A 10404-nucleotide genomic window follows, 5' to 3' on the forward strand; every position below is an offset into this window, starting at 1 on the left:
AAACACTTTACCACTTGATCACATTCATGGGGTTTCTTGCTAGTATTTGTTTGCAGAAAACTGCTATGTATGAAGTCGTTACTGCCATCACGACATTCATAGGGGTTCTCTGCCTAATATTGGTTCTTTTAGGAATTTAGAGGAGTCTTCTAAAACGGTTTTATCATGAGGATTTCATTCATAGCTTTTCTCACCACTTGGACATATTTTAGAAAGTGGGAGATCAGTGTGTTCGAAATAGTTGTCTCGCATTGAATACATTGACTGTGTTTCTCTGCATTGAGGGTTATTGTATACCTTAGAAGATTACTACGATATGCAAAGCCTTCCTCATATCGACAACATTCATAGGCTTTCTCTAAAGAGAGGGTTATTTCATAATTTATAAAGATTACTGTGGTAGACATAGGCTTAACAGCATTGATTACTTTCATAAGACTTCTTTCTAGTATTTGTTCCATTATGTTTTAGGGGACTACTATCCTGTCAAAAGGTTTTTACCACATTTAGTCATTTTATAGCTATTCTCTGGTGTGGGATCTAAAATGAATTTTGAAAAGACTATTCTGAAAACACTTTACCACACTGAGTACATTCATTGCATTTCTCTCTATTTTGTGTTTGTTCACCACTGCTCTGTATAAAGACTTTGCCATACTGACTACATTCCTACGGCTTCTCTCTATGATATGTTCTTTTAGGAATTAGGAGAACCTTTGTAAAAAGATTTTCCCACTTAGATTTCATCCCTAGGTTTTCTCTCCACCATGGAGAGACTTATATGCCTGGAAGACTTATATGCCTAGGCATTACCACATTGACTACATTCATAGGGTTCTCTTCAGTATGGCTTATTTCATGCACTGATAGACTTGTATGCCTAGGCTATACCTCATTGATTATACTCATAGGGTTTATCTACAGTGTGAGTCATTTTAGGGATTTGAAGACTTGCATTAAATGCATAGGCATCATTCCAATGACAAAATTCATTAAACTTATCCTCAGTTTGGGTTCTTTTATGAAACTGGTTGAGTCTTTTGACAAGGCTTTCGCACACTGATCATATTCATAGGGTTGCTCTCCAGCGTTGGCTATTTAAATGGACTTGGACAACAGTGTGTTGGCACATGGCTTTAAAACTGATTACACTCAGGGTTTCTCTCCAACGAGGGTTATTTTATACCTTATAAAGATTACTATGATATGCTAAGGCTTTACCTCATTAATTACATTCATAATGCTTCCCTCTACTATGTGTTCTATTAGGTTTTAGGAGACTACTGTCCTGTGGGAAGGTTTTACCACATTCATTACATTTTGAGGGGTTTGTCCTGTATGATTTTGGAGGTGACTGTGGTGGAAACACTGGACCACACTGATTACATTCATAGCGTTTCTTGCTAGTATGTGCTTGGAGAGCACTGCTCTGTATACAGTCTTTGCTGCAATGACTCCGTTCATAAGGTTTCTGCCTAGAATGGGTTCTATTATGAATTTGGAAGGCTCATGTGAAATGTACTCCCACGTAGACTTCTTTCATAGGGTTTCTCTCGGGCATGGGTTATTGTTTTACTGAAGACTTACATGCATAGGCTTTACCACATTGATTACATTCATAGGCTTTGTCTTCAGTATGGTTCTTCTATGTACTGGGAGACTTGTATGAATAGGCATTACCACTATGATTATACTCACATGTTTTCCCTTCCGTGTGGGATATTTTATGCATAAGAAGTAATACAATACATGCATAGGCTTTATTACTATGATAAAATTCACAAGATTATTCTCTACTATGGTTTCTTTTGCAAAATAGGTTGTTTCTTGTGAAAAAGTTTTCTCACACTGATTATATTCATAGCATGTCTCTCCAGTGCGGGCTCCATTATGAATTTGGAGATCAGTGTCTTGGGGAATGGCTTTCTCACGCCGATTACATTCATAGGTTTTTTTTCTCCAGTGTGGATTATTTTATTCCTTAGGATACTACGACGATGTGCAAAAGCTTTCTCACATTGTAAACATTCATAGGGTTTCTCTAAAGGGAGGGTTATTTTATAACTTAAAAAGATTATTATGATATGCAAAGGTTTTACCACATTATTTACATTTATAAAGGTTCTCTCTGATGTGAGTTCTAAAATAACTTTGGAAATGAGTGTTGTGAAAACACTTTACAATGCCGATTACATTCATCGGGCTTCTTTGCAGTATGTGTTTGGAGAACAGGTCTATGTTTAAATTGTTTAAAACAATGACTACATGTATAGAAGTTCTGCCTAGAATGGCTTCTTTAATGATTTTGGAGGACTCTGTTAAAAAAGGTTTTCCCACTTACATTTCATGCGTGGGGTTTCTGTCCATTACGGGTTATATTATGTATTAAGAGACTAAATTATGTGCATAGGCTTACTACAATGATTAAGTTCTTAGGACTTCTCTAGTACTTGTGCTTTTATGAAATTGGTTGTTTCCTGTGAAAAAGGATGCCCACATTGATTACATTTACAGTGATACTCTGCAGTGCGGGTCATTTTATAACTTAGGAGACACTATCATATGCAAAGGCTTTCTCACATTGATTACATTCATAGCTTTTCTCTAACGGGCGGGTTATTTTATAACTTAAAAAGATTACAATGATATGCAAAGGCTTTACCACTTCGATTACATCTCTACGGATTCCCTCTATTATGTGTTCTATTATAGGTTAGGAGACTACTTTGCTTTGATAAGGTTTTACCATGTTGATTACATTGATACGGTACCTCTTCAGCATGGGATATTTTTTTGCCCTGGAAGAAATACCTTCTATGCATAGAAGTTTTTACAATGATAAATTTCAAACGAATTTGCTCTAGTAGTGGTTCCTCTATGAAATATGTTGATTCTTGGGAAAAGGCTTTCCACACTGATTATACTAAGAGGGTTTCTCTCCAGTGTAGGCTTTGTTATGAATTTGGAGATCCGTATGTTGGGTAATGGCTTTTTCACCCTGAGTACATTCATAAAGTTTCTCTCCAGTGTGGGTTATTTTATACCTCAGAAAACTACTACGATATGCAAAGGCTTTCCCACATTGACTAAACTCATAGGGTTTCTCTAAAGGGAGGGTTATTTTATAACTTAGAAATATTACGATGATAGGCAAAGGCTTTCTCACATTGAATACATTCATAGGGTTTCTATACAGGGTGGGTTATTTGTAACTTAAAAAGATTATTATTATATGCCAAGGCTTTACCACATAGATTACTTTCATAAGGCTTCACTCTAGTATTAGTTTTATTATGTTTTCGAAGATGACTGTCCTGTGAAAAGGTTTTACCACATTGATTAAATATTAAGGCTTTGTCCCTGGAGTGGGTTCTTGTATGAATTTGGAGATGATTGTTCATAGAAACAGTTTTCCACACTATTTACATTCATAGGGGTTCTCTCTTATATGAGTTTGGATAAAACTGCTCTGTATAACTTTAACCACATTAATTACATTCAATGGGCTTCAATCTAGTATCGTTCTTATATGAATATGGAGAACACTTGCAAATGGTTTTACAACGTAGATATCATTCTTAGGGTTTCTCTCCAGTATGGGTTAGGTTTTGTACTGAAGAGTTGTATGCGTAAGCATTACCACACTGATTCCATTCATAGGATTTGCTTTCAGTATGGGTTATTTTAGGAACTGGGAGACTTGTCTGCATACGCTATACAACAATGATTATACTCATAGGGTTTCTCTCCACTGGGGGTTTAGGTTTTTTGTTTTTTTGTTTTTTGCTTTTTTTTTTTTTTTGAATTAGGAGAATTACATGATATGCATAAGTTTTTTACAATAACAAAATTCACAAGACTTCACTGTAGTATGGGTTCTTTTATGAAATAGATTGATTCTTGTGAAAAGGCTTTCCCACACTGGTTATACTCATGGGATTTCTCCAATAGTGGGGTGTTTTATGAATTTGGAGATCAGTGTGTGGGTAATGGCTTTCTCACAATGACTACATACATAGCGTTTCTTTGCAGTGTGGGTTATTTTATAACATAAAAAGATTACAATGATATGCCAATGCTCTACCATATTGATTACATACAGTAGGCTGCACTCTACTGTGTGTTCCATTATGTTTTAGGAGAGGACTTTCCTCTGAAAAGGTTTTACCACATTAATTAGATTTTTAAGGTTGTTCCCTGGGGTGGGTTCTTCTTTGAATTTGCAGATGAGTGTTGTGAAAACACTTTACCACTTGATTACTTTCGTAGGGTTTCTGGCCAGTATGTATTTGCAGAGCACTGCTATGTATGAAGTCGTCACTGCCATCACGACATTCATAGGGGTTCTGCCTAGAATGGGTTCTTTTATGATTTGAGAGGAGGGTTATTTTATAACTACCTTAAAGGAGTTCTGCCAAGAATGGCTTCTTTAATGATTTTGGAGGACCCTATTAAAAAAGGTTTTCCCACATAGATTTCATTCGTGGGTTTCTGTCCATTATGGGTTATTTTATGTATTAAGAGACTAAATTATGTGCATACGTTTACTACATTGATTAAGTACTTTGGACGTCGCTCTAATATGTCTCCTATTACTAACTTGGTTGTTTCTTGTGAAAAGGCTTTCTCACATTGATTACATTCATAGTGATACTCTGCAGTGCAGGGTATTTTAAAACTTAGAAGATTACTATCATATGCAAAGGCATTCTCACATTGATTGCATCCATAGGTTTTCTCTACAGGGTGAGTATTTTATAACTTAAAACGATTACAATCATATGCAAAGGCTTTACCGCATTGATTACATTTATAAGGCTTCTACTACTATGTGTTCTATTATAGATAAGCAGACTACTTTGCTTTGATAAGGTTTCACCATGTTGATTACATTGATACGGTACCTCTTCAGCATGGGATATTTTCTTGCACTGGGAGAAATACCTTATATGCGTAGAAGTTATTACAATGATAAATTTCAAATGACTTTGCTCTAATATTTGTTGGACTCTGGCAAAATGGTTTTACAACGTAGTTTTCATTCATATGGATTCTCTCCAGCATTGCGGTTTTTGTTTTTTTTTTTTCCTTTTTTTTTTTTTTTTTTGTTGTTGTTTTTTTGTTTTTGTTTTTGTTTTTTGCCCTGAGTGTTGTATGCAATGGCTTTACAACACTGATTCCATTCATAGGATTTGCATTCAGTAAGGGTTATTTTATGAACTGGTAGTCTTGTATGCATAGGCTATATCAAAATGATTAAAACTGATATGCTTTCTCTCCACTAAGGGTTTTTTGTTTGTTTGTTTTGATTTTTTTTTGTTTTTTGTTTTTTGCATTAGAAGAATTACATGATATGCATAAGTTTTTTACAATAACAAAATTCACAAGACATCCCTCTTGTATGGGATCTTTTACAAAATAGGTTGATTCTTATGAAAAAGCTTTCCTATTCTGATTATACTCATGGGATTTCTCTCCTGTGTGGGCTATTTTATGAATTTGCAGATCAGTGTGTTGGGTAATCACTTTCTCACAATGATTAAGTACATAGCAATTTTTTGCACTGGGGGTTATTTTATAACATAAAGATATTACTATGATATGCAAAGGCTCTACCACATTATTTCCATACATAAGGCTTCTCTTTATTGTGTGTTCTATTTTTTTTTTTAGAGCGGACTATCTTGTGAAAAGATTTTACCTCATTGATTACATTCTTAGGGTTGTTCCCTGGGGTGGGTTCTTGTTTGAATTTGGATTTGAGTGTTGTGAAAACACTTTACCACATGATTACATTCATAGCGTTTTCCCTTCCGTGTGGGATATTTTTTGCATAAGATGTAATATATTGCATAGGCTTTATTACTATGATAAAATTCACAAGATTACTCTCTACTATGGTTTCTTTTGCAAAATAGGTTGTTTCTTGTGAAAAAGGTTTCTCACACTGATTATATTCATAGGATCTCTCTCCAGTGCGGGCTACATTATGAATTTGGAGATCAGTGTCTTGGGGAATGGCTTTCTCATACCGATTACATTCATAGGTTTTCTCTCCAGTGTGGGTTATTTTATTCCTTAGGAGAGTACTACGATGTGAAAAGGCTTTTTCACATTGATAACATTCATAGGGGTTCTCTAATCGGTGGTTTATTATATGACCTAAAAAGATTATTATGATATGCAAATGTATTACCACATTATTTATATTTATAGGGGTTCTCTCTGATGTGAGTTCTAAAATAACTTTGGAAATGAGTGTTGTGAAAACACTTTACAACACCGATTACATTCATCGTGCTTTTTTGTATCGTGTTTGGAGAACAGTGCTTGTGTAAATTGTTTAACACAATGACTACATGAATAGGAATTCTGCCTAGAATGGCTTCGTTAAAGATTTTGGAGGACTCTGTTGAAAAAGGTTTTCTCACATAGATTTCATTCCTAGGTTTTATGTCCATTGTGGGTTATTTTATGTTTCAAGAGACTAAATTATATGAATAGGTTTACTACACTGATTAAGTTCTTAGGACTTCTCTAGTATGTGTGCTTTTATGAAATTGGTTGTTTCTTGTGAAAAAGCTTCCTCACATTGATTACATTTATACTGATACTCTGCAGTGCAGGTCATTTTATAACTTAGGAGATTACTATGATATGCATAGGCTTTCTCACATTGATTACATTCATAGCTTTTCTCTAACGGGCAGCTCATTTTATAACTTAAAAAGATTACAATGATATGCAAAGGCTTTACAACATTGATTACATCTCTACGGATTCCCTCTATTATGTGTTCTGGTACAGGTTAGGAGACTACTTTGCTTTGATAAGGTTTTACCATGTTGATTACCTTGATACGGTACCTCTTCAGCATGGGATATTTTTTACCCTGGAAGAAATACCTTCTATGCATAGAAGTTTTTACAATGATAAATTTCAAACAAATTCGCTCTAGTATGGATTCCTCTATGAAATATGTTGATTCTAGGGAAAAGGCTTTCCACACTGATTATACTAAGAGGGTTTCTCTCCAGTGTAGGATATGTTATGAATTTGGAGATCAGTGTGTTGGGTAATGGCTTTTTCAACCTGAGTACATTCATAAAGTTACCTCCAGTGTGGGTTATTTTATACCTTAGAAAACTACTACATTTCTTTGCAGTGTGGGTTATTTTATAACATAAAAAGATTACAATGATATGCCAAGGCACAAACATATTGATTACATACAGTAGGCTGCACTCTACTGTGTGTTCCATTATGTTTTAGGAGAGGACTTTCCTCTGAAAAGGTTTTACCACATTAATTAGATTTTTAAGGTTGTTCCCTGGGGTGGGTTCTTGTTTGAATTTGCAGATGAGTGTTGTGAAAACACTTTACCACTTGATTACATTTATGGGGTTTCTTGCTAGTATTTGTTTGCAGAAAACTGCTATGTATGAAGTCGTTACTGCCATCACGACATTCATAGGGGTTCTCTGCCTAATATTGGTTCTTTTAGGAATTTAGAGGAGTCTTCTAAAACGGTTTTATCATGAGGATTTCATTCATAGCTTTTCTCACCACTTGGACATATTTTAGAAAGTCGGAGATCAGTGTGTTCAAAATAGTTGTCTCGCATTGAATACATTGACTGTGTTTCTCTCCATTGAGGGTTATTGTATACCTTAGAAGATTACTACGATATGCAAAGCCTTCCTCATATCGACAACATTCATAGGCTTTCTCTAAAGAGAGGGTTATTTCATAATTTATAAAGATTACTGTGGTAGACATAGGCTTAACAGCATTGATTACTTTCATAAGACTTCTTTCTAGTATTTGTTCCATTATGTTTTAGGAGACTACTATCCTGTCAAAAGGTTTTTACCACATTTAGTCATTTTATAGCTATTGTCTGGTGTGGGATCTAAAATGAATTTTTAAAAGACTATTCTGAAAACACTTTACCACACTGAGTACATTCATTGCATTTCTCTCTATGTTGTGTTTGTTCACCACTGCTCTGTATAAAGACTATGCCATACTGACTACATTCCTACGGCTTCTCTCTATGATATGTTCTTTTAGGAATTAGGAGAACCTTTGTAAAAAGATTTTCCCACTTAGATTTCATCCCTAGGTTTTCTCTCCACCATGGGATATTTTTGCACTGGAAGACTTATATGCCTAGGCATTACCACATTGACTACATTCATAGGGTTCTCTTCAGTATGGCTTATTTCATGCACTGATAGACTTGTATGCCTAGGCTATACCTCATTGATTATACTCACAGGGTTTATCTACAGTGTGAGTCATTTTAGGGATTAGAAGACTTGCATTAAATGCATAGGCATCATTCCAATGACAAAATTCATTAAACTTATCCTTAGTTTGGGTTCTTTTATGAAACTGGTTGAGTCTTTTGACAAGGCTTTCGCACACTGATCATATTCATAGGGTTGCTCTCCCGCGTTGGCTATTTAAATGAACTTGGACAACAGTGTGTTGGCACATGGCTTTAAAACTGATTACACTCAGGGTTTCTCTCCAACGAGGGTTATTTTATACCTTATAAAGATTACTATGATATGCTAAGGCTTTACCTCATTAATTACATTCATAATGCTTCCCTCTACTATGTGTTCTATTATGTTTTAGGAGACTACTGTCCTGTGGAAAGGTTTTACCACATTCATTACATTTTGAGGGGTTTGTCCTGTATGATTTTGGAGGTGACTGTGGTGGAAACACTGGACCACACTGATTACATTCATAGCGTTTCTTGCTAGTATGTGCTTGGAGAGCACTGCTCTGTATACAGTCTTTGCTGCAATGACTCCGTTCATAAGGTTTCTGCCTAGAATGGCTTCTATTATGAATTTGGAAGACTCATGTGAAATGTATTCCCACGTAGACTTCTTTCATAGGGTTTCTCTCGGGCATGGGTTATTGTTTTACTGAAGACTTACATGCATAGGCTTTACCACATTTATTACATTCATAGGCTTTGTCTTCAGTATGGTTCTTCTATGTACTGGGAGACTTGTATGAATAGGCATTACCACTATGATTATACTCACATGTTTTCCCTTCCGTGTGGGATATTTTATGCATAAGAAGTAATACATTACATGCATAGGCTTTATTACTATGATAAAATTCACAAGATTACTCTCTACTATGGTTTCTTTTGCAAAATAGGTTGTTTCTTGTGAAAAAGGTTCCTCACACTGATTATATTCATAGGATCTCTCTCCAGTGCGGGCTACATTATGAATTTGTAGACCAGTATCTTGGGGAATGGCTTTCTCACACCGATTATATTCATAGGTTTTTTTCTTCAGTGTGGGTTATTTTATTCCTTAGGAGAGTACTACGATGTGAAAAGGCTTTATCACATTGATAACATTCATAGGGTTTCTCTAAACGGTGGGTTATTATATGACTTAAAAAGATTATTATGATATGCAAATGTATTACCACATTATTTACATTAATAGGGGTTCTATCTGATGTGAATTCTAAAATAACTTTGGAAATGAGTGTTGTGAAAAGACTTTACACCGCGGATTACATTCATCGGGCTTCTTTGTAGCATGTGTTTGGAGAACAGTGCTTGTGTATATTATTTAACACAATGACTACATGAATAGGAATTCTGCCTAGAATGGCTTCGTTAAAGATTTTGGAGGACTCTGTTGAAAAAGGTTTTCTCACATAGTTTTCATTCCTAGGTTTTATGTCCATTGTGGGTTATTTTATGTTTCAAGAGACTAAATTATATGAATAGGTTTACTACACTGATTAAGTTCTTAGGATTTCTCTAATATGTGTGCTTTTATGAAATTGGTTGTTTCTTATGAAAAAGCTTGCTCACATTGATTACATTTATACTGATACTCTGCAGTGCGGGTCATTTTATAACTTAGGAGATTACTATGATATGCGTAGGCTTTCTCACATTGATTACATTCATAGCTTTTCTCTAACGGGCAGCTCATTTTATAACTTAAAAAGATTACAATGATATGCAAAGGCTTTACCACGTTGATTACATCTCTACGGATTCCCTCCATTATGTGTTCTGTTATAGGTTAGGAGACTACTTTGCTTTGATAAGGTTTTACCATGTTGATTACCTTGATACGGTACCTCTTCAGCATGGGATATTTTTTGCCCTGGAAGAAATACCTTCTATGCATAGAAGTTTTTACAATGATAAATTTCAAACGAATTTGCTCTAGTAGGGGTTCCTGTATGAAATATGTTGATTCTTGGGAAAAGGCTTTCCACACTGATTATACTAAGAGGGTTTCTCTCCAGTGTAGGCTTTGTTATGAATTTGGAGATCCGTGTGTTGGGTAATGGCTTTTTCACCCTTAGTACATTCATAAAGTTTCTCTCCAGTGTGGGTTA

The sequence above is a fragment of the Phodopus roborovskii genome, unplaced genomic scaffold (assembly GCF_943737965.1).
Source record: "Phodopus roborovskii unplaced genomic scaffold, PHOROB, whole genome shotgun sequence".
NCBI lineage: Eukaryota > Metazoa > Chordata > Mammalia > Rodentia > Cricetidae > Phodopus > Phodopus roborovskii.